At 38.8% G+C, this 26,190-nt stretch overlaps 1 protein-coding gene across 3 annotated transcripts in view; it reads right to left on the minus strand.

The window, feature by feature from the left end:
* CDK17 (cyclin dependent kinase 17) overlaps positions 1-26,190 on the minus strand; it is a 112,223-nt gene that overhangs the window by 72,872 nt on the left and 13,161 nt on the right. The window lies entirely within an intron of this gene.

Genomic DNA, 26,190 nt, shown 5'->3' on the forward strand with positions numbered 1-26,190 from the left:
GGTTCAAGCAATTCTCCTGCCTCAGCCTCCCGAGTAGCTGGGATTACAGGCACACACCACCATGCCTGGCTAATTTTTCTATTTTCAGTAGAGAGGGGGTTTTACCACATTGGCCAGGCTGGTCTCAAACTCCTGGCCTCAAGTGATATGCCCGCCTCAGCCTCCCAAAAAGCTAGGATTACAGGTATAAGCCACCATGCCCAGCCTCCACTTTGATTTTTATAAAATCTTGGTTTTGAAAAAAACTATTGGAGGATACTCTAAGTTTAGTTGTCAGAAAACTTTGTCTGTAAATGACCCAACAGTAAATATTTTGGGCTTTGTGGGCTATATACAGTCTCTGTTAAATATTTTTAAGCAACCTTCAAAAATGTAAAGCAATTCTTAGCTCTAGGGATGTATCTCTGGCCCTCGGCTCTAATCACATACAATTTTTTTATTTTGGAAAGCAAGCAGTCCAAACGTAGCCCACAGTAATGATGATATTAACGAGAGGACACCAAACATAAACATAAACATGATCTTGGAGGAATGTATTTCACCTATCATTCTGCTGGTGGAGTTAGGGGGATAGAGGGTTCGACACTGACTAAAATGATTTCCATACCATAAATCAGATGTTCTAGATGTGTCTTCTCAGCATCTAAGGTACAGTGATGAAAGAAGAAAGACCTCACACATTTATCAAGAATTCATGAGCTCTTTCATCTTAAAAAAAAAAAAAAAATACTTGAAGGGACAAAGATAATTACAGAAATGATTCATAGATATACACTCTATATCTCTAATCAAAGTTCATATCACCTCCAGTTACAAAAAGAAGAAAACAGGTCATCAATTAGCATTTTAAAAGTAGGACCCCCTGGCCAGGCACGGTGGCTCATGCCAGCACTTTGGGAGGCCGAGGCAGGAGGGTCACCTGAGGTCAGGAGTTCAAGACCAGCCTGACCAACATGGTGAAACCCCGTCTCTACTAAAAGTACAAAAATTAGCTGAGCGTGGTGTTGGGCGCCTGTAATCCCAGCTACTTGGGAGGCTGAGGCAGGAGAATTGCTTCAACCCAGGAGGCGAAGGCTGCAGTGAGCTGAGATGGCGCCACTGCACTCCAGCCTGGGCAACAGAGTAAGACTTCACCTCAAAAAAAAAAAAAAAAAAAAAACAGAGCCCCCTGTACAGGGCTTCCACAGCACTCTAGTATTTCATGAAGTGCTACTTTTTCAAGAGACTGTGACTGTAAAAAATAAATATCATTGAGCCAGGCATCGTGGCTCACGCCTGTAATCCCAGCACTTTGGGAGGTTGAGGCAGGCAGATCACGAGGTCAAGAGATGGAGGCCATCCTGGCTAACACGGTGAAACCCTGTCTCTACTTAAAAAATACAAAAAATTAGCAGGGTATGGTGGCACGCGCCTGTAGTCCCAGCTACTCAGAGGCTGAGGCAGGAGAATTGCTTGAACCCGGAAGGTAGAGGTTGCGGTGAGCCGAGATGTGCCACTGCACTCCAGAATGGGCGACAGAACAAGACTCCATCTCAAAACAAACAAACAAATAAATAAATACTGTTTTTTGAACTTTACACATCTCAAAATACTAGAGGTTCACAGTGCGAGAAGGTAACCAAGTAGTCCCATTAGCAACCTCCTTTCAGTCCCTTACAGCATGATCCTCCTTAGAATTTCACATAAATCGATCACATAAGGATATGTACTCTTATACATGTAACTTCTTTACTTGGCATAAGAATTCTGAGATTAATCCATGTTGTTCTGTGTATCAGTGGTTTGTTTCTTTTTATTGCTTAAGAGTATTCTACTATATGGATATGACATATTCTCATTTGCTTGTTAATGAACATTGTTTTCAGTTTGTCAATACTGCAATTAAATTTGCTATGAACATTGTTGCATAATCATTTTATGGACAAATGTCTTCCTTTCTGTTGGGTAAATACCTGAGTAAAACTGCTGGGTCACATGGCAGATACATGTTTAACTTTCTAAAGAATTCCTGGTTTTCCAAAACGGCCACACCATTTTGTATTCCCACCAGCAATGCGTTCCAGTGATCCAAATCTTCATAAACACAAGTATTAGCTTTTAAATTTTAGCCACTCTGCTGAACATATATCACTGTAATTCTAATTTGTACGTTCCTGGTGACTAATGTCTCCAATCATCTTTTCACGTATCCATTTCATTGAGAACTCCAATCACACTTAGTTAAATCATTTGGCTGTGTTGTTTGGTTTTTGGCTGCTCTGTTCTTTTCCCATAGTTTTCTCCTCTGTGCTTTAAATATCTACTCCTTACAACAACCACTCTCAGGTGAGTACCATCAAGATGGTACACACTATAGGATATCACTTCCATAGGTTTGCTCTTTACTTGAGTCCCTAAAAACAGAAAATATTTTTCTTTATGTTTCACAAATGAACTTCAACAATTTCCTTGAAAACAAAATTACTGGGCTGGGAATTTGGTCCTACCTTTAGTTTCATCAAGCACCATGGAAAAGCAATAAAGCATATTCAAGGACTCAGGAAATCCTCACAAATATGAGACAGGATCAAGGTATATAAAAAAGGTGCAGAACTGGGCAAAAGCATTACTTGGTTATGAGGAAATTTTCAGACACCAAACTTTTGTCTATTTATATATATCACAAATAGGTTTGCCAATCTATTAATTGCTGAATGTCTATACATTTTATTAATATTTGCTGTACATTTATCCATAAAAATTAAAGAGTTTAAAACTGTCCTTAAATATATATCAATGTTAAATAAAAATAAAATTGCTTTTTTCTCAAAGATGAGATATTTGATAATGGTACATTATCTTCCCTATGCCAATCATTAAAATAATTATTCCACAAAGTAGATAATTCATTCATCAATTTACTGTTAAAATAACATGCATAACATCACTATATACCTAGCTTTATGGAGTTTACAGTGTCTTTACATCCATAATCTTATTTGACTCTTAAAACAATTCTATTAAGTAAAAAAGATAATTTACCATTCCTGTTATATAAAGGAGAAAACAAAAGCTCAAAACTTAAGACTCACCCAAGAATCACTATTTAGTAAACCCTGATAAGACAAAATGCAAATCCTGTGTGTTCCTTCACTAACCTCACACAAATAAGTTGGTTTATGTGTAGATTATGAATGAAACACAAACTGCCTTTCCTTTCAATTTTTGTGAAATTAAGCAATATTTCTGAATAGTCAGAACCCTCGATAATCTTTTTCAAAAGAAAACCTACACCTAAAAGCAATTTTGGCAATATCAAATTATATGAAAGTTAACAAATCACACTTACTATGCTACCAAAATGTGTTTGACAAATTATTTCCTAATGAGATCAACTTATCTGATTTTTCTCTTATGTATTTTTAAACTAGGTTTATAGAAACTGGGCATGGTGCCATGCACCTATCATCCCAGCTACTTGGGAGGCTGAGGTGGGAGGACTGTTAGAGCCTAGGAGTTCAAGAACAGCTGGACAGCGTAGCAAGACCCTGTATCAATTAAAAAAAAAGTTTTTATTTTTAAAAACTAGGTTTATATAAAGCAGATAATACTTTCAATAGTACTTCTACAGGAGACTATAAGTATTCCTCCTTCCTCCTTTGGTAGGCCTGTGAATATCTCTCCTTTGGCAGAATCAAAAAGACAAATTCCAGACTCAATTCCACAATTAGTAAGGAAAATTTTTCTACTCCTGGTTACATTTCAACACTTCTGAGAAGAGATTTCAGACACGGGGAAGGCCAAAAAGCCTCTAGCAAATACCTTCCATTGTTATCCACCTTTCCTAGACTGACCAGTGTATTTTTAAATGAAATCAAATTATTTAAAATTATTAACCAACTCTTTTTAAGAACAGTACTGGCAAGTGTCAGACATTCCACCAGAGAACTAGGCCACATCCATTTATTGTATGAACACAGATGTTACCCTTCCTACACAGCAGGCCATTTTAGTCATTTCTTTTATAAGCAGTATGACCCAGTCCCTCACATAAGGGAAAGTAAAATATCCATCTGAAAACCTCCCTTAGTTCTAGGTGTAATAAATCACAGCCACTATCATATATCTCATATATTACTATGTCTAGTGTATCGCAGTATCTGGGACAAACAGACATCAAGTAAAAATCATCTCTGAAAAACAAGTGAAATTATAAGTGGCTTAAGCAGCACTGTCCCACATTTTTTAAAAAATCAGTTTGTAGTACCCCATGCTTGTTTACATTGTTTGACTAAGGCTAACACCCACAGTGTGATCCTTTTTAATAAATCAGTCAGATTTTCAACTAGGGATATAATATACCCATAACTCTGGACAATCGGAGGTAGTAAATATTAATATGTTATCAGTGGTCTTACAAGGATTTAACCAAGATTACAGATAGCTCAATACCATCAATTATCAGGAAGGTACACAAACATATGCAACTTCTGTTAAATATCTGGATCTTTTTCTCTTTTTTCTGAGTAGAAAGATATTGACTAACTACATAAGTCAACAGAATTTTAATAGTTATAAAACACCTACGCACATTTTAACCTTATTTCCTTTTCTTTCCTCATTTCATGACATTTCTAATTAAACACCTTTGCTCTTACTTTTTTCGCTGTAACTCAGTATGTCCTCCAAGTCAAGCACAGAGTCTTCTAGCAAAGTAGTAGTTCCTTTGTTATTAAGAAATCTTATAGCTGTGTGTGATGGCTCACGTCTGTAATCCCAGGATCATGAGGTGAGGAGTTCAAGACCAGCCTGGCCAATATGGTGAAACCTCGTCTCTACTAAAAATACAAAAAAATTAGCTGGGTAGGCCGGGCGCGGTGGCTCACGCCTGTAATCCCAGTACTTTGGGAGGCCGAGGCGGGCGGATCACAAGGTCAGGACATCGAGACCATCCTGGCTAACACAGTGAAACCCCGTCTCTACTAAAGAATACAAAAAATTAGCCAGGCGTAGTGGCGAGCGCCTATACTCCCAGCTGCTCGGGAGGCTGAGGCAGGAGAATGGCGTGAACCCAGGAGGTGGAGGTTGCAGTGAGCGAGGTGTGCCACTGCACCCCAGCCTGGGCAACAGACAGACTCCGTCTCAAAAAAAAAAAAAAAAAAAAAAAAAAATTAGCTGGGTGTGGTGGCGTGCGCCTGTAGTCCCAGCTACTCCGGAGGCTGAGGCAGGAGAATCTCCTGAACCCGGGAGGCAGAGGTTGCAGTGAGCCGAGATTGGACCACTGCACTCCAGCCTGGGCGACAGAACGAGACTCCATCTCAAAAAAAAAAACAAAAAACAAAAACTTATAGTAAAATAGTTCTCAAGTCTGTGGTTAATTTCTTCAATTACTATTTAGTGCTCACATTCTGAGCATTAGAATTTGTTACTAACAGGTGAAATAAGAAAATGTGAATTATACTTAATGAACTAGAGCAGATTGAGAACTATTATTTAATATTATTCTCAGTAATGAATGGGAGAAAAGAGTACAATTACAACTTAAGAGGTGAGAAACTACTCACAATTCTCAGTCCCTCTTATCAATCCAGTAACTTAGTGTTCCATATGTGTAATTACCTATCCTGGCATGTGAGTCACAGCAGAAGCAAAGTTGAAATCTCTAGAAAATAAACTTCAATAAAACCTTTATAATGAGCTGGGCACAGTGGCTCATTCCTATAATCCCAGCACTTTGGGAGGCCAAGGCAGGAGGATCGCTTGAGCCCTGATTTCAAGACCAGCGTGGACAACACAGCAAGTCCTCATCTTTACTTTAAAAAAAAAAAAAAAAAAAAAAAATCCCTTATAGTGACTGGTAGGGATACTCAGAGAATAACAGGAGGCCTAAATTTACCAAAAGAAAGCATGCATTTAAAAATGTATACGTCAAGAAACACTGGTCTGCTATCTAACACAGGTAAGAAATGTCACACTCCAGTATGATATTTTAGGAAAAGGGTGAGTTTACAAACAGTCCAAGCCTATTTCATCTAGGCTGCATCTATATAAATGGCCTAGGAAAAGTTCAATAGGAATAAAAATGAGCGTGTGGAAGGGAAGGAATTATTTCTCTATTCAACACAGAACCGTAGATTAGGACTACTGTTCCTTTTATTCCGAGGGAAAACTGGAAGATGGTATTCTGAATCTACCTAAGTTATAAAGAAAATCAGGAGATCACAATCTTTAGATGTGGCTGTATCTTCCCATGCATTTTTGTGGCTAGATGTTAGGAAGTGACTGAACTGTTCCCTCTTGTTCCCTCTTTCAAAGGTAGGAAATGAGAGGTTATCCTGAGGTCAGGAGCTTCTAATGTGGCTCTTGATTTAAATTGTGTGAACTTGCTCTACTCCAGGATGAAAGCAATCATGACCAGATCAATGTGCTCTGCAGCTGGCCAGTCAGCTGCTCCAGAGGAGGCAGCCAGCAAAAGAGCTCTGGAGCCCTCTCTGGGCACTGTGCCTCCTAAAATTTGAGCACAGGCCAATCTTGTTGCCACTCATTCTTAAAAGGTATTTTCAGTTCCCTAATAAGTAAAATAAATCTAAGTAGGAAATATCCTCCTTTTAATATTCCAATTGTTGATGTGTTCCACATTTTCGTCTAACATTCACTACAAAATGAAGTACTTTGACACTTCGATATGAAACCATAATACTGGCTCCAGACTCTGCCTTAGAAGCATCAGCTGATTCCTTGGAAGAAGAAATTTAAAAAGAAGCTACCCTAAGATAGACAGAGAGATGGACAGGCACAATGAATAAGGCTGGAAAGGAGCACAATAGAGTCCCAAACCCTAAGTAACTATAAAGTCTTCTTTAAAGAAACAGTTTGAATACAAAATGTCATGATAGTTGCTGGAAGCTACAAGTGGTATTATGAAATTGCTGTCTTATTCAATTTTACTACAAAATCCATGTTAAAGTTTGAAAAAGGGCTTCAGTACCACTATTGACTTTCAAGTTAGAATTCAAAAAAGTAGGTCTGTGATAGGTGTATTCACCAAAAAACAAGAATTTAGTGAATCAAATAACTCAGGACCCGTCCACTAATCAAATTGGTAATTCAAACAATCACACAAAAAAAGTATATATCTATATACATATCTATATAACTATGTACCTTAAACATGTTAAAACACTCAAATTCACTAATTTTTTGCTGCGAGATGAAGCCCTGTATTCATGAAAGGAGTTCTTTACATAAACCAACACGGTCTCTACAATTTCTGGTTGATTTCTTTAAAAGTAAAGAAAAAACTTGGCCGGGCGCGGTGGCTCAAGTCTGTAATCCCAGCACTTTGGGAGGCCGAGATGGGCGGATCACAAGGTCAGGAGATCGAGACCATCCTGGCTAAGATGGTGAAACCCCATCTCTACTAAAAAACATACAAAAAAACTAGCCGGGTGAGGTGGTGGGCACCTGTAGTCCCAGCTACTCGGGAGGCTGAGGCAGGAGAATGGCGTAAACCCGGGAGGCAGAGCTTGCAGTGAGCTGGGATCTGGCCACTGCACTCCAGCCTGGGTGACAGAGCAAGACTCCGTCTCAAAAAAAAGAAAAAAAAAAGAAAAAACTTGACAACACTAAGAAAAAGGAAAAAACCAAATTAAGTATTTCTTATAAATGAAAATTGTGCTGAGCAATCTTTCTATCAGCCCATCTAGTTATCCTAATAATGTCATAGATACATCTCATGTATATGTGGTAAGGATTTCTTTTAAAAAAAATAATAATAAGGTTGGCTGGGCACAGTGACTCATGCCTGTAATCCCAGCACTTTGGGAAGCCAAGATGGGCAGATCACTTGAGGTCTGGAGTTTGAGACTAGCCTGGACAACATGGAGAAACCTAGTCTCTACTAAAAATACAAAAATTATCCAGGTATGATGGTGCACGCCTGTAGTCCTAGCTACACTTGGTGGCTGAGGCATAAGAATCACTTGAACCTGAGAGGTGGAGGTTGCAGTGAGCCAAGATGGGGCCACTGGACTCCAGCCTGGGCGAGACTCTGTCTCAAAAATAAAATAAAATAAAAAATAAAATAAATAAAATAAAATAAAATATAAAATAAAATAAATAAAATAGGCCTGGTGCGGTGGCTCACACCTGTAATCCCAGCACTTTGGGAGGCTGAGGTAGGCGAATCACAAGGTCAGGAGTTCAAGACCAGCCTGACCAATATGGTGAAACCCCATCTCTACTAAAAATACAAAAATTCGTGGTGGCGCGGCCCTGTAGTCCCAGCTACTCAGGAAGCTGAGGCATGAGAATCACTTGAACCCAGGAGGGAGACGTTGCAGTGAGCCAAGCTCGCACCACTGCACTCCAGCCTGGGTGACAGAGGATGACTCTGCCTCAAAAATAAAATAAACAGAAAATGACTAGTACATATTGATATCAATGTACAATTTTTCTCTAAATAAGTTAGATTTAAGTTTAGACACTTCCCCTAACCATCAGTTCCTCTATCAACATAAGGAAAATGCCTATAAATTCAAGGAAAAAAAGTACTTAAAAACCATTAATATGACTTTTAGGTAAAACACATTCTAACTACTAAAAGATTTGATCCTGTATTATTTTCTCCTTTTAGTAAAATATGCTTTAATAAGAGAATGAAAAAATACAGTTAACTTTTCACACTATATAATTATCTAGCAATCGTGTTAAAATATAAGAGATAAAAATATTAATAATTTATATGATAAATTATATATATAAGATATTAAAATATAAAATATAAGGTGCTTGAAAATATGTTCTTTTAGGAGTTATAAAAGCCAGCAGTTGGCCGGGCACGGTGGCTCAAGCCTGTAATCCTAGCACTTCGGGAGGCCGAGACGGGTGGATCACGAGGTCAGGAGATCGAGACCATCCTGGCTAACACGGTGAAACCCCGTCTCTACTAAGAAATACAAAAAACTAGGCGGGCGAGGTGGCGGGCGCCTGTAGTCCCAGCTACTCAGAAGGCTGAGGCCGGAGAATGGCGTGAACCCGGGAGGCGGAGCTTGCAGTGAGCCGAGATCCGGCCACCGCACTCCAGCCTGGGCGACAGAGCGAGACTCCGTCTCAAACAAAAAAAAAAAAAAAAAAAAAAAGCCAGCAGTTGGGCCGGGTGCAGTGGCTCACGCCTGTAATCCCAGCACTTTGGGAGGCACAGGCAGGCAGATCATAAGGTCAGCAGATCGAGACCATCCTCTTGCTAACATGGTGAAACCCCGTCTCTACTAAAAATACAAAAACAATTAGCCGGGCATGGTGGCAGGCACCTGTAGTCCCAGCTACTCGGGAGGCTGAGGCAGGAGAATGGCATGAACCTGGGAGGCGGAGCTTACAGTGAGCCAAGATCGTGCCACTATACTCCACCCTGGGCAACAGAGCGAGACTCCGTCTCAAAAAAAGAAAAAAAAAATCAGCAGTTGAGAACATATGATCTAATCCTTCCTTTCCTTACTGTACATCTGTCTAGACAGAACTGGTACTCCCCACACCACACACACAGCCCTCCTATGTATCTTTTATATAACAACTCCTTAATTGTTTCTTTAATCACAAGACTATGAACACCCTAGAGAAGGATATTTTGCTGTTTTTGTTTTAAAATTCCCATTTATTTGTGAAGGAACTGGCTCTAAGAAGCCCCGAGTGTAAGAGCTGGACAGAAGGACAAAACGGAGGGCATTTTAAAAATAAGTCCCTGCAGAGTAACTTATAAATAAGGAAGACACAAATCTTATCAAGAGTTCAGGATATTCTGCAAATTTAATCAAAATGTACATGAGAAAATTGGAATGTATGTCAGGCAATGTTTTCTTCCAACTCCTACTAACAGCAAGATTTGATTAGCAATTGCATATTGCTTTAATTTTTTATTTGATTCACACCAAAGTCTTATGAATTGGTATTACCCAACCCATTTTACAAAAGAGAAAACATTCCAAAATGTGAATACATTTACCTGAAATGACACAGCTAGCAAGCCTTGCCATTTCCAACAAAGCCTATGGCTCCAACTAGTCACAGAAGTTACCTGTGAGTAGATTCCAGAAACGGAATTTAATGAGTTACTACAGCTTGAGAAACAGCCTGTAAGAATATCCAATTCAGAGTAAGATCAAAGGTAGGATAGGCAACCCACTTGATTTTGCTCTAAAGCAGAGATTCTCCAAGTATGTGGGGTCTGGGGAACCTTTATGGGAGCATCCTGAAGTAAAAACTATTTTTGTAAAATATTAAGTTATTTGCCTTTTTACACTTCTCTCACACGAGTGTACAATGGAGTTTTCCAGAGACCACACTGAATATTGTAATAAACTAAAAGGCAAAAGCAGATGTGTGAATCCAGCTGTTTTCTATTCAGCTAGACATTAAAGAGACTTGCAAATATGTAAAACAATGCTATTCTCATATTTTTGAAAACAGTTTTTTAAGATTTGTTAATTTTAAGATTTGTTAACTTCGTAATATTTGTTATTTTTAAGTAAATTACAATTGTTTGTAACCTAAAAGTTCTGTTTTCATATTCTGTTTCAGTAACATTTAAGAGTATAAAGAGGTCCTGAGACCAAAAAGGTTGAAAACTCACTACCCTAAAGCTATTCTCAACCAACCCTCAGATCTGAAATCAGGTCTTCTAAATTGATTTACTTACCAGGATCAAGTTGGCTATGTAAATAAAAACTTCCTGGGTTTCATCGTATCATAAACTTCTTAAGGAAAGAAACATTTTTTTAAAAATCTTTATGTCCCTTCCTGCCCCCACTGCATCACTCACATCCCCCCCTTAAAACATTGTTATATCAAGCCAGATTATTTCTCATTATGTACTTCTAAGTTAACATTTATACTTTATCCTCTAATTAGCATAAGAGATTCTACAATACCAGATTATCGCAAAATGAACTGCTGAAAAGATCAGACTTCACACGGTGACATATGATGACCCACTGACATAAAGATATCCTGTGAAGCCCAGCTAATTATTCACCCTTTAACCACCTCCTAACTCCAACAATAAAAAATTAAAACAGCATTTTAAGGGGCCTCAAAATTTTAACAGGAAGAATTAAATATATATTTAAATATTTAAAAGGCCACATTTGACAGCTACTGTTAAAAATGAAATTTCGGCTGGGCACAGTGGCTCAAGCCTGTAATCGCAACACTTTGGGAGGCTGAGGTGGGCGGATCACCTGAGGTTGGGAGTTCGAGGACAGCCTGACCAACATTATAATCCCAGCTATTCAGGAGGCTGAGGCAGCAGAATCGCTTGAACCCAGGAGGCGGAGATTGTGGTAAGCCGAGATCAGGCCATTGCACTCCAGCCTGGGCAACAAGAGCAAAATTCCGTCTCAATAATAATTAAAAAAATGAAATTTCATTTCCCTTCAAAAATAACTGAATTATCACATGACATATTTTTCAGTCATGACCAAATAGTATTATGTATCGCCTTTTATGTTTTTAAACTGCAAATCTCATAAAATCACCTACTTTCTAAATATTCATGTAGGTTTCATTAAGAATGTTATTAGCATACTTGGCACAAGGTAAATATGATTTGCTTATCGTGTTAAAAAGACGGGGGAAGGAGAAAGAGAGAGAGACACAGAGAGAGAGAGAGAGAGAGAGAGTGTGTGTGTGTGTGTGTGTGTGTGAACTTTCTAGTCTTTCTCTCCAAGAGGCATCTGAACTGGACAAATGCTATTTTGTCATTCTGTAATCTATGACAATAATATTTATAATATTTTTTTAAAAACTAACACTACTAAAGCCTTTATAAGACAAATTCCACTAAGTAGTGGCCAACTTTCCTTGGCAACAGTAGAAGACTTGGCAACATATTAAAAATGCCAGCATTCTTCAATCTTCTGGTAAAGGTTTTCTTTGGGGGAAGAAGAGCTGTGAAGGAAAAAAAATCTCTCCCTTATATGGCCAGTTAATTTCAAAGATACTGAAAAAAGACCTCAAAATAGAGTCTTCCTAGGGCCAAATCAACTGATCTCAAAACTATAAAACTACCATTATCTTCGGAAAAGCTTTTTTGTGATTTGGTGACGGGTAGGAGGCACTCTAATCCTCCTTCACATTACTTGCTAAGTGGAAAATTAGAAATTGCTCACATACCAATCCTAACAGGAAGGCAGCATAACAATGAACCAATTTCCAAGCATACTCTACCATCTGTATAAGATCTAAGGTAAAGGCCAAGTTGTAGATTTTCACCAAAACAGTAAGAAAAGGTATACCTGAATAACCAACTGAAAAAAACTCCACAGCCACAACTTTTTTTCAGAGGTTTTCATTTTTATTTGTAGAACTATTCTTCTAATTTGACTTATTTAGGAAACCTCAGTATATTATAAATAGAAAAAAATAAAGTATTAACACAAAGTGAAGAAAAAGAGAGTAAAACATGCATATACATTACAAACGACAGTCTTTAAACCATGTTGAAAGATTTCCTATGAGGATATAGAAAAACATTTAAAAACAGTAATATTTGAATTAACCAGAATTCTGACAAACAGGCTACTGTTTGGGCTATCTGAATTTTCCATTAGGTGAATTAAATGGATTCTAGTTTACCAAAGATTGGCTATATGAGCCTAGATTCTCTCTTTGCTTCATTATTGCTTACTATCTGTTCAGTCTTCTCAAAAGCTTAGAGGTTAACACATCCCTACATTTAATTAACACCTACAGTGAAATGTTAATTATGGTACACACAACTTTGGCACTAGTGAAAAAGGGTTTATATAGCACATAGGAAGTTCTCTTTCTTTAAGAGAAAATGAGAGTAAGTTCTAGGGTAAGCCTAACCTAGGTTTAAATCCTGATTCCTTCATTTGAACACTGAAGAGAGTGAGAAGTATGACACTGAGAAAACTGCATTAGTCTCCTCTTCAGAGAAAGTAACTAACAAAGCCAGGTGCGGTGGCTCCCAAAGTGCCTGTATTCCCAGCACTTTGGGAGGCCTAGGCAGGCAGATCACCTGAGGCCAGGAGTTGGATACCAGCCTGGCCAACATGGCGAAATCCTGTCTCTACCAAAAATACAAAAAATTAGCCGGGCATGGTGGCGGGCACCTGTAATTGCAGCTACTAGGGAGGCTGAGGCAGGAGAATCTCTTTGAACCTGGGAGGCGGAGGTTGCAGTGAGCCAAGATTGCACCATTCTACTCCAGTCTAGGTGACAAGAGCAAAATTCCATCTCAAAAAAAAAAAAAAAAAGAGAGAGAGAGAGAAAGGAATTAACAATTACCTCAATGGCTGGGCACAGTGACACATGCCTGTAATCCCATCACTTTGGGAGGCCAAGGCGGACAGATCACAAGGTCAGGAGATCAAGACCAGCCTGACCAATATGGTGAAACCCTGTCTCTACTAAAAATACAAAAATTAGCCAGGTGTGATGGTGCATGCCTGTAGTCCCAGCTACTCAGGAGGCTGGGGCAGGAGAATCGCTTGAATCCGAGAGGCGGAAGTGGCAGTGAGCCAAGATCCCGCCATTGCACTCCAGCCTGGGCGACAGAGCGAGACTCCATCTCAAACAACAAAAAACAACAACAAAAAACAATTACTTCAAAAGGATGTGAGATCTAAATCAGAATGCATGTATTGTACCTAACACACAGTAAGCATTTAACATATACTATTTTTGTCACTGTATACTCCCAAATTATGAACATCCAATTTAAAACTGCAAGCTATGTATCACTAACCTTTTCCCCAATCACAGCCAAAATGAGAAATTAAGTAACTTTTATGGAGTAACATGGCAGCCAAATTGGTAAAATTATTATTTCTAAGAAAATATTATCAAATTCAGATAACTAATCTGCAAACAGATTTTCCCACTAGACAATTCTTACATGAAGAATGTCATGAACTGAATAGCTCTGTGAACAGCCTTTATTTTGCACATGCATAGAAAAACTGTTAAGTAAAAATCTCTGGGGCCAACAGGTCATTCTTCACCTAGGCTTACAAGAACTTTGTGTTCTGACCCCACTACTTTTCACCTCCATCTCCAGAGATACACAGTGAGTAAGCGCTTCATTGCCCCAAAGAAATTATTTGTAGCTTCTATTCCCTTAAGGTGCTTTGCTCAGACCTCTTAACTTTGTACAAGCATATCCCTCTACCAGGAACAATTAACCCCTTCCCCTTCATCCCATTCTCTGACCTCTTGGCAAATTCTTATACTTCCTTTATAAATTTAGTCAAATGCCCCTTCTTCCTAAGAAGCAACACCGGAGATCTCACGACTCTGTGGAAACCAGGAAAAGGGGGGAACTAATTTACTTCTCAACTGAAGTAAAATAAGTTCAGATGGGCTGAATACCAGTCAAGCAGTAAGCTTTCAAACAAGTGAGGTCATCAGGAGAGCCCATCAGAAATAAATGAAGCAACACAGCGCTACAGCCACTCCAAAGGTAGAAAGGTACATATACTTGGGTCTACTGTAATGCACAAATATATCCTAGTCCATCCCAATCCTAATCCACCTAAGACTTTCTCCACATCAGCACCAGCTCATCTCAGCACTGCTGAATAGTCAGTCACACAACAGAGCAGTCTGATCAGCGAACCCAAATGGGCCTCAACACTGGCCAATAATCTTACTCTATTTCTCTGTTGTTTGGTCTCCCACTCTTCCCTATGTATACTTCAAACCAGCTCCAATATCCACAATTATATCATGACCCTTTCCCTAACCCATACTGTGTGCCTGTGTGTATACATATACACACAAAAATGAGTTAAACATAGAGCTTTCAGGTAGAAATTTCCTCAACTAACCTACACCAGTTATCTTCACTGCTTCTGCCTATAATTATAGGAGTTTGACCAGTCCTTCATCATCCTGAAAACATTTTCCTTGGCTTCTCTATAACAATATCCTGGTTTTCTTCCAACCTCTCTGGCCACCCCTTTGTAAATTTATTCCACCCTTTTACCCCACCCTCAGCCACACATACACACACCAGTGTGGCCTAAGTCCTGGCACAAGCATTTTTCTTCTATGTTTCCTCCTTAGGCAGGCTCATTCTGGGTGGACAACATCTATACGCAGTAACTCCCAAATTTCCATCTCTGATCCTAACCTTTTTTTTTTTTTTTTTTTGAGACAGAGTTTTGCTCTTGTTGCCTAGGCTGGAGTGCAATGGCACGATCTCGGCTCACCACAACCTCTGCATCCTGGGTTCAAGTGATTCTCCTGTCTCAGCCTCCTGAGTAGCTGGGATTACAGGCACCCACCACAACGCCTGGCTAATTTTTTGTATTTTTAGTAGAGATGGGGTGTCACCATGTTGGCCTGGCTGGTCTCGAGCTCCTGACCTCAGGTGATCCACCTGCCTTGGCCTCCCAAATTGCTGGTATTACAGTGATCCTGACCTCTTTATGAAGCTTCAGACTCACCTATCCAACTGCCTACTTGGGCATGTCTGACACTGAATTGTTAAAGTCAGACCTCACTCCTCAGAAGAAAAAATTGAAAGTCAAACTATTAACCAAGAGAATGTACTGTCTTTGCAAACTAGCCTAAGAATCAGACTTTTTATAAATACATGTTCAAGTTTCTTGTGGTTCTAAATGGACACTGAGAACTGAAACTGTCTACACTGAGTTTACAATCTATATTAACTATCACTATACAACTGTCTTCAACAACATGACTTTGCTATTCCAGGAAACTCTTGCTCAGGCAGATAAGAGTTACAAAAAACTTCATTGTTCATTTCAGGAACTTCCCGAAAAACCCACATAAACCAACATCAGACTATTCAATTTTTCAATAAATAGCAGCAAATGATTGTTCACTTTCTAAGACACTGAAAAAGCTTACCTCAAAACTCTTGCCTTGGTATGTCTGTCCAATCTTAAACTATTATATCATGATCCTCATCTAATTCTAATAAAGTTTTGCATTAAAATACTTAAACCAGACTCCAAACCCTCAATAATAAACACCCCAACTTTGATGTTCCTTTCTGGTTTGCCATTCTTATCAACACCCGCATGGCCCCCTACAAATGCTTATAAGCAATATACTCAACAGATAATTTTTGGTGGTATTTTCCGGGAGCCAACATTCCACAGTACTACCAGACAGCTTCCCAAATGTCTATTAAAAGCTCAGTTCAGTGACACTAGTCTCATCACAAGCAATGTGGTGAAAATATTAATACTGTTATAAAAGACTAAGATAAATCATCACCCTTTATTAGGTAGTATCCACTAACACTATTGGCCAGTTTCTTAATGAGTTACAACAGTAAACTGGCCTACTAATTAAACTTTTGAAGATTATAAAATAGAGTTTAGTAATCAGAGGACCATAAAACCAGTAGGAGTTCTAAGGAAGATGAGAAACAGATCACAGAGAGGCTTAATAATCTAAAAAGGAATCCTATGAGAAACAGGATAAGGATAAAACCAATTGATACATGAATAATCCACAATACTGATAAATGAGTAGAAAAAGTACTATGAAATATACAATTTAACAGTGAAAAGAAACTCTAAAGGAGTTTCCATTTACTATAATAATCACTTATCAGTAATCAGAAAGTTAAGACTTCTTACCAAGAGTAAATGCCTAAGTATTCTTTTACTGTAAGTCATTTAAATCACCTATATGGCCACAATCATGCTGATGCAGGTGTAACTAGAAAGCAAGGGGTAAGTATTTAAAATGCCTCAAAGATTGAGAGGAATTGAAGGATCCAAATTTTAAAATCCATATGTGAAAAACACAACCACAAGTATTAGAAGAAAACGTGGATGAACTTCTTTATAACCCTGGAGTGGTGAAGACTTTTCTAAATATATTTCAAAATCCAAAACCATAAAAGAAAAAATTACTTTACCATATAAAAGTCGAAAGTTATGCATGAAAAAACATCATAACCTAAAATATACATATTTGCAACCCACATCACAAGTAAAGGGCTAATCTCCCAACAGAAAATTCCTGAAAACAGACCAATGACCTAAGAGAAAAATATAAAGGACATCAGAGTTCAAAGAAGGGAAAAAACGTAAAATGCCCCTTGAACAGATGAAAAAATGTCCAATGTCATTGATAATGAGAAAAATACAATAACCTGAGTTACACCACTTCTCGTCTATCAAATGCAAAATTCAAAAAGTCTGACAGCACATTCAGTTGCTGAGGTTATGGGAAACAGGCCTGTTGCACATTTAGGTGGTAGTACAAAATGGCAATTTGGCAGTATCTAGCAGAATTACAGAAGCAGTTTTTTAAAAGTGAACTTTTAGTATCATTTTAGATTTACAGAAAAATCGTAAACAGAGTTCCCTTAGACCACACACTCAGTTTCTGCTGGTAAGATCTTACATTACTATGGTACTCACTGGCAAGAAGTCACCTCATGTAGCTCACACTTGAAAAGTGGCGAGTTGTATTATACTTCCTTGAGGGCTGTGTATCTAATTCTGCACAGATTTGTCTATTCTTCCCCATTTATTTATTTAGTAAATGATTTATTTCTATCAGCATGAACTCATGGATATTATTTTATACTGTGGGTTATAATTCAATATTACTTTTTTGTTGCTCAAATTATTCCAGTATAGGCTACTGGGAACTCTTTCAGTTGGCTGTGTCCCTTTGACATAACTCATTCACTGTTTTTGTTTGAATAGTTCCTTCCTTTCCAGCATTACAAGATACTCCAGGTTAATCTTACAGTTTTATTGCCTGCCCCAGTCCTAGAATCAGCCATTTCTCCACAGAGGCCTGGTTCCTTTTACTAGAGAATGGTGTTAGAAACCAAGATCTGGGCACCAGGTGTGCTCATTGCTACCGGGATTATTGTTGCTTCTAGGTTCTCTCAGCTGACAGAGGAAGAAAATAGGTGACCTAAAGCTCTACAATGGCTTGTTCAAATAGAAAATGTTACATGTATATTGTTATTCATTTGGCACTATAACAGCAAAAAACAGGAAACAACCCAAATAGCCACAAAGGACTGAGTGACGAAACTATGGTACATTCACTATGCAGCTATTAAAAATAAAGATCTTTATCTAGATATGGAAAGACCTCCAGAATAAAATATACGTTTGTTTGTAACTACAAAAGGCAAACACTGGAAGGATAAACAGGATACCAAAAAGTATGGGAGGAAAACAAAGTAGCAAGCAAAGGAGGAAATAAGACTTTGTGTACATCTTTCTATATACTTGAGTTTTATCTATCCCCAAAAATAAGTTTAATTTTAAAAAGAACTTAAAACGGTTACAATAGTGGAAGAATCTGAAGGGTTCAAATACTAAGAAAGAAAAAGATATTAATTTCTGAAGCATGAATACATACTATGAGACAAAGTAGCTCGAACCTAGGGACAATTATGTACCAAAAAAAAATCTAAGTTTAGTAAAACGAAAGTATTTCAAGTCAAACTCAGTTGAATTTAAAGTGCTGAAATGCAGTACAGCTGCTAAAATTAACGTATGACCAGAACCTGTATGTAAGTTTACTGAATTACTGTTAAATGGAAAGTGATTTATGATCACCTACATTAGCAGGGAGATAAAGGCTAAAGAAATGCAAAAATAACTTACAGAAACACAATTAATGTTTATATTCTTGATTATAAGATATGCTGATATTTATAGCTAAATAAAAGCATCTATCATTTCTACATTTTGTAAACCTAATTTTTTTTTTTTTTTTTTGAGACAGGGTCTCAAGTCTGTCCCCCAGGCTGGAGTGCAGTGCCATCATAACTCACTGCAACCTCAAATTCCTCGGATTAAGCAATCCTTCCACAGGTTTAGCCTCTTGAGTAACTAGGACTGCAGGCGCACATTACTATGCCTGGCTAATTTTTTAAACACTTCTTGTAGAGATGGGGATCTCACTATGTTGCCCAGGCTGGTCTCAAATTCCTGGGCTCAAGCAACCCTTTCACCTTGGCTTCCCAAATTGCAGGAATTACAGCTATCAGCCACTGTGTCCAGCTGTAAATCTACTATTTATATCTCTTATTTCCCCAAACAAAACGGTGAAACCAATTTCTAACATACAGAAACATTTCCTCATCGGAAGACAAAAATCACAGTTTCTAAATTAAACACACATTTCCAAATGTTCCTAAGAGACAGTAAAACAATTCTCCCTAGGTGCCGTGGCTAACATCTTTAATCCCAACACTTTGAAAGGCTGAGGCAGGAGGATCGCTTGAGCCAAGGAGTTTGAAACCAGCCTGGGCAACACAGTGAGACCCCATCTCTACAAAAAATTAGCTGTGCATGGTGGCATGCACCTGTAATCCCAGCTACGACGGAGGCTGAGGAGGGAGGATCACTTAACCCAGGAGGTTGAGGCTGCAGTGAGTCATGATAGCACTAATAATTCTCATGTCTCTGAGGTAAACCAAAAAATTACCCAAAAAAGGCACAAGTAGCTCTTTTTAGCATTTTTTTTTTTTTTTTTGAGACGGAGTCTCGCCCTGTCGCCTAGGCTGGAGTGCAGTGGTGCAATCTCAGCTCACTGCAACCTCCGCCTCTCGGGTTCAAACAATTCTCTGCCTCAGCCTCCCAAGCAGCTGGGATTACAGATGCCCAGGCGCCCACCACCACATCCGGCTAATTTTTGTATTTTTAGTAGAGACGGGGTTTCGTCATCTTGGCCAGGTTGGTCTTGAACTCCTGACCTCGTGATCTATCTGCCTCAGCCTCCTAAAGTGCTGGGATTATAGGCATGAGCCACTGTGCCCAGCCATTTTTTAGTATTTTCAATACTGGAAAGCAACCCTTTGACAGTGCTTCTGAAGCACCAACATCACAAAAGATTGTCCATTTAACTTGCAAAAGTTCATTTGCAATTGTACACAACTTTCCCAATGGCTTCGCTGTAGAAAAAAAATGATATTATGCCTAAAAAGTGTTCAACAGCCTCCTTACTGGAATATCTCCCTCTTTGACCTCATTTCCCGCCACTACCTCTATGAGCAACCTTTATCTCTTTATTTCTATCATATGGAAATACTCATTAGGCTGGTAGAGAACAACATTTTTAAAGAAACACAAATTTTTTTTCATATTCCTTTTTTACATGTTCTTTCATCCTACCTAGGAAGTGGTTCTCTTCTCTCATCTATTTGTAAAGCTAATTACCTTCAGCATCACTTCATCTGAGACATCTACTTAATACCCTCAGCTAAATGTTACTCTCTCCTCTTCATGATAATCCTAAATTCATCTTTAACCATAAGTTCACCTTTGGTAATAACACAAATAAACTAATACACTCTATCATAAGCCACCTAACCTTTTATCAAGATGCTCTCTAAGCCTCCTGAGGACATTCCAAGACAGTATACAGTCCTATGGTCTCCTTGGAAATCCATACAGATAACACTTCAAGGGCGATACCTTGTTGGTTTTGACTGGATATTAGTTTAAACTTTTTAAAGAGATGAGTGACAGAACTAACCCTTATAAGTTTTAAGTTTAACCCTGTAAGTTTTGAGTTTATATTGTTTCATCCCATGTACAAAACCATTTTTTCCTACAAAAAAAAAAGATACTCTTTACAGGGTACAACTTAGACAACGGGTAACAGGAAGTCTATTTCAATTCCTGATGCAACTCTTATAGATAAGCTGACATGCCTCCAGTTCAAATTTTATAGCAGGGAGACCAGTTTTGAAGAAAACAATAGAGACTTTCAGGGAGCTGAAAGTACCACCTGCAATTTTCCTCCCATAAACTTTACTACCGCCTGCAGGTCTACATTTTTTTTGCCTGCCATTTACTAAAGTAGAATTAAAAAATATATATATATATAAGAATATCAAAATCATTAGAAGAAAAAATTAAGTGTTTTGCCATACCAGATATTAAAATACATTACAAAGCATTGACAATTAAAATAAGCTGGAATGAATACAAAAAGAGATGGATCACCAAGTCATCTAGTTTTTTTTATTTATATATAATAATTTGATAGAAACCAAATATCAGAAAAAATCTTAAAAAGATGCCAGGATTCAGGGAGCAGTCAAAGTCTCCTCCTTAGCAATTTGTGGGGATAATGGGGGTGGGAGGAGGACCAACATCCCAGAAATCAAAGAAATTCAAATATATTTTTCTAAAACCAATGATCAAAAGTAAACATTTTAGATAATCATATCACTAAAAACAGATGTGGCACATTACTCGTGGTACTGATACAACAGAGAATATCAGAAAAAGGTTCACAGATGGCCGGGCGCGGTGGCTCAAGCCTGTAATCCCAGCACTTTGGGAGGCCGAGACGGGCGGATCACGAGGTCAGGAGATCGAGACCATCCTGGCTAACACAATGAAACCCCGTCTCTACTAAAAAATACAAAAAACTAGCCGGGCGAGGTGGCGGGCGCCTGTAGTCCCAGCTACTCGGGAGGCTGAGGCAGGAGAATGGCGGGAACCCGGGAGGCGGAGCTTGCAGTGAGCTGAGATCCGGCCACTGCACTCCAGCCTGGGTGACAGAGCGAAAAAAGAAAAAGGTTCACAGACTTTGATTTGGGAATTCCACTTCTAGATATCTATCTACCCTAAGGAAATGCAAAATGGTGGGGGTGGGTGGGAAAGGGCTATCACATGTTCAAGTCTGTCACAGCACCAATTTAAAATAGTGAAAACAGAAATACAAAAGATATTCAGCCTACTATCAACACCTCTGTGCACGCAAATTAGAAAATCTAGAGGAAAAGGATAAATTCCTGGAAACACACAACCTCCCAAGATTAAACCAGGAAGGAAGTGAAAACCTGAACAGACAAATAACAAGTTCCAAAACTGAATCAGTAATTAAAAAAAAAAAATCCTACCAACCAAAAAAAGTCTGGGACCAGATGGATTCACAGCCGAATTCTACCAGACGTACAAAGAAAAATTGGTACCAATCCTACTGAAACTATTCCAAAAAATCAAGGAGGGCTTCCTCCCTAACTCATTCTAGGGAGCCAGCATCAGCCTGATACCAAAATCTGGCAGAGATACAATGAAAAAAGAAAACATCAGAACAATATCCCTGATGAACATAGGAACAAAAACCCTCAAAATACTAGCAAATGGAATCCAGCAGCACATCAAAATGTTAATTCACCACAATTAAGTAAGCTTTGTTCCTGAGGTGCAAGGTTGCTTCAACTTGTGAAAACAATAAATGTGATTCACCACATAAACAGAATTAAAAACAAAAAACATATCTTCTCAAGAGACACAGAAAAAGCTTTCGATAGAACCCAGCATCTCTTCATGAATGGGCAAAAGTTGGAACAATTCCCTTGAGAACTGGAACAAGAAAAAAAGATGCCCACTCTCACCACTCCTATTCAACATAGTACTTGAAAGTCCTAGCCAGAGCAATCAAGCAAGAAAAAAAAAAAAAAATCAAAGGCATCTCAACAGAGAAAGAAGAAATCAAACTCTCTCTCTGCAGATGCAATTATGTATCTAGAAAACCCTTAAAGACTCTAAGACTCTACCAAAAGGCTCCTAGAACTGGAAACGACTTCAGTAAAGGTTCAGGATACAAAATCAATGAATAAAAATCAGTAGCATTTCTATACAACAACATTCTAGCTGAGAGCCAAATTAAAAACACAATATTATTTACAAAAGCCCCCCAAAAAAAGAAGTGCCTAGTATTACATCTAACCAAGGAGGTGAAAGATCTCTAGAATAACTACAAAACGCTGCTGAAAGAAATCAGTGATGACACAAACGTAAAAACATTCCATGCTCATTAATTAGAAGAATCAATATCATTAAAATATCCATACTGCCAAAAGCAACATACAGATTCAATGCTATTCCTATCAAACTATCAACGTAATTCTTCACAAAATTAGGAAAAAAAAAAAAAACAGGCTAGGCGTGGTGACTCACACCTATAATCCCAGCACTTTGGGAGGCCGAGGCGGGCAGATCACGAGGTCAGCAGATCAAGATCATCCTGGCTAACAAGGTGAAACCTCGTCTCTACTAACAATACAAAACATTAGCCGGGCGTGGTGGCGGACCCCTATAGTCCCAGCTACTCAGGAGGCTGAATCAGGAGAATGGTGTGAACCCAGGAGACGGAGCTTGCAGTGAGCTGAGACTGCGCCACTGCATGCCAGCCTGGGGGACAGACCAAGACTCCGTCTCAAAACAAACAAACAAACAAAAAAAACTCTTCTAAGATTCATACAGAACCAACAAGAGTCCAAATAGCCAAAGCAACCCTAAGCAGAAAGAACAAAGCCAGAGGAATCATACTACCCAACTTAAAACTAAACTGTAGGGCTAAAGTAACCAAAACAGCATGGTACTAATACAAAAACAGACACACAGACCAACGGAACAGAATGGAGAATCCAGAAATAAAGTTGCATAACCACAACCATCTGATCTTCAACAAAGTTGCCAAAAATAAACAATGGGAAAAAGACTCTCCATTCAATAAATGGTGCTGGGATAACTGGATAGGCATACGCAGAAGAATGAAAGTGGGCCCCTACCTTTCGTCATATACAAAAATTAACTCAAGATGAATTAAAGACATTAAACTATAAAATCCTAGAAGAAAACCTAGGAAACACTCTTCCAGACATCAGCATTGGCAAAGAATTTATGGCTAACTCCCCAAAAACAACTGCAATGAAAACAAAAATTGACAAGTGGGACCTAATGAAACTAAAGACCTTCTGCATGGCAGAAGAAATTATCAAGAGTATACAGACAGCCTTCAGAATGGGAGAAAAGATTTGCAAACCATGCATCCAACAAAGGACTAATATTCAGAATCCATATGGAACTTAAATCCACAAGAAAAAAAACAACCCCATTAAGAAGTAGACAAAGGACATGAACAGACACTTCTCAAAAGAAGACATACAAGCAGCCAACAAACACATGAAAAAAATGTTCAGCATTACTAATCATGAGATAAATGCAATGAAAACCACAACAAAATACCATCTCACACCAGTCAGAATGGCTATTATTAAAAGGCAAAAAACAACAGATACTGGCAAGGCTGCAGAGAAATGGGAAAGCTTACACACTGTTGGTGGGGATATAAGTTAAGTCAGCCACTGTGGAAAGCAGCTGGAGATTTCTCAAAGAGTTAAAAACTGAACTACCATTCAATTCAACAATCACATTACTGGGTATATACCCAAAAGAAAACAAATAATTTTATCAAAAAGACTCATGTATTCATAGGTTTATGGCAGCACTATTCACAATAGCAAAGACATGGAATCAACCTAGGTGCCCACCGATGGTGAATTGGATAAAGAAAACATGGTACATATACACCATGGAGTACTATATAGTTATAAAAAAAGAATGAGATCTTGTTCTTTGCAGCAACATGGATGCAGTTGGAGACCATTATTCTCAGTGAATTACTGCAAGAACAGAAAACCCAATACTGCATGTTCTCACTTATATTTGGGAGCTAAACATTGAGCACACATGGACCTAAGACAGGAACAGCTGAGCATGGTGGCTAATGCCTGTAATGCTAGCGCTTTGGGAGGCTGAGGCAAGAGGACTGCTTGAGCCCAGGAGTTCAAGACCAACCTGGGCAACACAGACCCCGTATCTATAAAAAATCAAACTGTTATCCAGGTGTGATGGTACGTGCCCGTGATCCCAGCTACGTGGGAGGCTGAGGTGGGAAGATCACTTGAGCCCAGAAGGTCGAAGCCGCAGTGAGCCATGATCATGCCGCTGCCTTCCAGCCTGGGTGAGAGCAAGACCCTTTCTCAAGGAATTAAAGAAAAAAAAAAAAAAAAAAAGCCAGGCATGGTGGCTCACACCTATAATGCCAGAACTTTGGGAGGCCGAGGCGGGCGGATCATAAGGTCAGGAATTCAAGACCAGCCTGGCCAACATGGCAAAACCCCATCTCTACTAAAAATACAAAACTTAGCTGGGCATGGTGGTGGGTACCTGTAGTCCCAGCTACTCAGGAGGCTGAGGCAGGAGAGCTGCTTGAACCCAGGAGGTGGAGGTTGCAGTGGGCCAAGATAATGCCACTGCACTCCAGCCTAGGCGACAGAGTGAGACTCCATCTCAAAGAACAAAAAAAGATGGTAACAATAGACACTGGGGATGACTAGAAGGGGTTGGCAAATGTGGACATGGGCTGAAAAACTACCTATCACATACTATGCTCACTACCAGAGTGACAGGATCATCCATACCCCAAACCTCAGCATCACGCAATATACTAACGAACCTGCACTTGTATGCCCTGAATCACAAATAAAAGTTGAAATTATTTTTAAAACAAAATAATGAAACTGAAAAGTAATAATTATCAAACAATATGAAATGGTTAAGCCTCTTTTGTAAACACTAACAGCCATAATTATTTGGTACCTTAAAAAAAAACATAAAAAGGATCTTAAATAAAAACAAAAAACATACTGGAGAAAAGCCAAGATAATATGTGAAGATAATAACCACTGTGCTAGAGAATGTACATTGTACATTTTTTATATGATTATACATTCTTGCATTTTAAAAATAATTTTCTAAAACTAATAACTGAGACCATACAGATAGGAAACAGTGTCACCGATAAGAAACAAGAGTCAGACAAAAACATCCACTAAAGGAAAAAACAAAATAATTAAAACAAAAGACAATTATACATAAAATTAAGAAAACTGCCAACCCCTGGTAAAACTAAAAGGCTCAAAGTAGAACAAAAAAAGGGAGAAAAATCAGATGGAACGATGGGAAGGTTTTTTGGTTTTTGTTTTGTTTTGAGATGGGGTCTCTAACTCTGTCGCCCTGGCTGGGGAGCAGTGGCACAATCACAGCTCACTGCAGCCTTTACCTTCCAGAGGAGTAGCCAGGACTATAGTCATGTGCCACCACACCTGGCCAATTTTTTAAAATACTTTTTAAAGAGATGGCATTTTGCCATGTTGCCCAGGCTAGTCTTAAACTCCTGGGCTCAGCTGATCTGCCCACCTCAGCCTCCCAAAGTGCTGGATTACAGACACAAGCCACCGCACCCAGGCAGAAAGTTTTAATCACTTTGCCTTTACTTCAAAAATTTTTCCACACATTTCTTTGTTAAAAACTGACATACCGGCCACGCACAGTGCCACATGCCTGCAATCTCGGCACTTTGGGAGGC

The sequence above is a fragment of the Papio anubis genome, chromosome 9 (genome assembly GCF_008728515.1).
Source record: "Papio anubis isolate 15944 chromosome 9, Panubis1.0, whole genome shotgun sequence".
In the NCBI taxonomy this organism is placed as follows: domain Eukaryota; kingdom Metazoa; phylum Chordata; class Mammalia; order Primates; family Cercopithecidae; genus Papio; species Papio anubis.